The sequence below is a fragment of the Malania oleifera genome, chromosome 4 (genome assembly GCF_029873635.1).
Source record: "Malania oleifera isolate guangnan ecotype guangnan chromosome 4, ASM2987363v1, whole genome shotgun sequence".
NCBI classification, from domain to species: domain Eukaryota; kingdom Viridiplantae; phylum Streptophyta; class Magnoliopsida; order Santalales; family Ximeniaceae; genus Malania; species Malania oleifera.
The window spans coordinates 84,359,784-84,362,504 of record NC_080420.1 but is presented as its reverse complement, the minus strand read 5'-3'; positions in this window follow the sequence as shown (position 1 = coordinate 84,362,504).

Here is a 2,721-nt window from a genome sequence, read left to right as displayed (position 1 = left end):
GGTTTGGGAGTCGTGTAAGATAAACAAATACTGCCTGAGTATGAAGCCCAATGATACAATTGTCAATGTTGAAGATTTTACTCATATAAACTCGGTTTATTTAATAGATGAAAGTATGTTTACAATACAGAACCAACGGCAAGTAAAAATTTGTACACATTGGCATGTGGCCCCGATCAACGAGTTAACGACTACAGCGGTAAATTTCATACAAAGTCCCTTAAACTGAATAGAAGAACCCAAAATTATGGGATTGTGGTACTAGGCACAAGAGGAGATAGAGAAATTGACTACTTTAGTGTCTTGGATGACATTATAGAGCTTAACTATGGAGCCAACAGACTCATCTACCTATTCAAGTGTACCTAGTGGGACATTGGCAATAAAAAGACTAGGATAAACACAAATACCTACTTTACTGATGTCAATTTTAGTAAGACCTGGTATCAAAATAACCCTTTTGTGCTAGCGACGCAGGAAAAACAAATGTTTTACCTTAAAGACACCAAATTGAAGGGTGAATGGCAAGTGGCCCAAAAGATTCCTTCCCGAAGTTTGTATGCTATTACAGAAGTTGCAAATGGGGAGAATAGTGCCAGTGAGGCTGCATTCCAAGAAGATGAGCTATTTGTCAGTGCAGCAACACAATCTGCTTTCAATGTTGTCGAAGAAGGAGCTGATCCTATACCATTGAATAGGGATGGCGTCACGGCAGAACACGTAGGAACGGGAATGGAAATAAGGGAAAAAAGTGGACAACTCCCGAAAACGTAAAGCCACGAAACTGGGGGGGGGACAGCACGGGACGGGGACAATTGACATTACAATTGAACCTTCTGTAGACGTTCACTTCATCGACGATGAGGAAACTAATAGGGAAGATGAAACAGGGGTTTAGTACTGTAGTGAAGAGGTAGACACTTTAGAAAGTAAGGATGATACCGATATTGAGGATGTATAGGGGGGCAAGCATGTTATGTTTGTCACTATGTATCTGACATGTGTAAATAACTAAAAATATATGTATTATCCATCCATCTAATATTCGTACTCTTATATTTACTTGTTTAATACTTGTTAGAAATGCAACAAGGAGGCGCGACGTGCGACGACTTCTTCTAGGCACTTAAAAACATCGCACATAAGGATGATCAAAATCCTTCGGATCAGCGAAGCCTGTCGGCCTATGCCGCGGCACATTGTAATGAGCCATTGGAACCTCACCCACATGTAGGATACATCAGCTAAGAGAACACAAGGCTAAGTTGTCCACCATGATCATCGCGTTTGGACGGTTCTCCTTATTTATTCCGTGCTAAACCTATTGATTTTATTCACGGAATGATTAAAATATTGTTTTTAATTAAATCTTCTGTCAACAGTTACATCCTCAGCCAGGTCAGGACGTGGTGACGTTGAAGAGCATGGCTGCTGAAGAAGCCCTACGAGGACGGCTCTGGTAGACGATAAGATGATTCCTCTGTAGGATTCGCCACCCCGGTGTGCAGATTGGTGTCTAGTGTGACACGATGAGCCTCGGACATTGTATGTCGACAGTGTCCAGTCACCACCTTCCGCTAGCCACTAGGTGACTCTAGGTGGCAAAGATGTTTTTTTTACAGGGCCATCTGGTAAGTAATCCCAAACATCTCCTGTTTTTTATAACTTTAGTATACTAGTCAAACAACTGTCTATAACTTCTAAAGTATTACCTATGACAAGAGGACGTTCTATACGGACATTCTCCATGCGCGACATATGACAGAGGGCGATGTACGTCCAACTTTGCCCAATAAATTGTCCTATCGTGCAAAAAATGCGGCAAACATTTTGGGAGATGGGAGGAGGAATGAAGCCGAAACCCCACATAATGATAAGATATCCCAAAAGCGATTGGGTGGAAGTGGTTGCGCCAATTTTCGCTACCCACACTAACAAGTGATGTGTTGTATTATAAATCTACTTTAAGCTTCTTGTGGCTACTCAGAAGTCTTGACATTTTTCGTCGAGTTGTATGTGTAAAAAATGTTGTGAACCACAAAAACTCCCGACGACGCATGGCCGGTGCGGGGTGGGTTGTGGGGTTTTTCGCTAATCATCGACCGGTTAATTGCTATACATAATCTACTATCGCGAATATGTAAACAATAATATTAATGATATTTATATAATAATTTAGCGTGATCCTGCGACTTGATTGCGAGGAGGCGGCAACCGCAGATCTTTATAGAGAACGCACCACTGCCGATCAGGTTGAGTGAGCGCGACGATGAACCAGAGCAAACATTAAGTCAAAGTAAATATGTGTGATAATTGCATTCAAAACATCGAATTGTTATTCTCATTTCTTCGTTTTTATCATTTCATGACTGAAAAGAGGCGCGAATGGTCGAGCCGGAGAGATGCCCTAAAAAGGGGATGAGCAACAAATTAACGAATACCAGATAACACTAAAGTTGCTTAGGGAACCGAGCGGTGGGGGTGGGTCAAAGGGCTCTGGAATTGGATACATCGCCCCCACAACATAGCTTATTTGAGGTGAATCTTACTTGTGCTGAAGCGTAGAATGAGCGTGCGATAAGCCAATTGCCTCGGGCGGACGAGATGGATCAGCGGGTTGAAAATGGTTGGGTTGGAGCTAGCGAACAGGAGTTGAAACACTTGGTTCAAACATCACATTGAAGAAAAAAACACCAGAGTTGAAAGAAAGGTGTCTCCTTT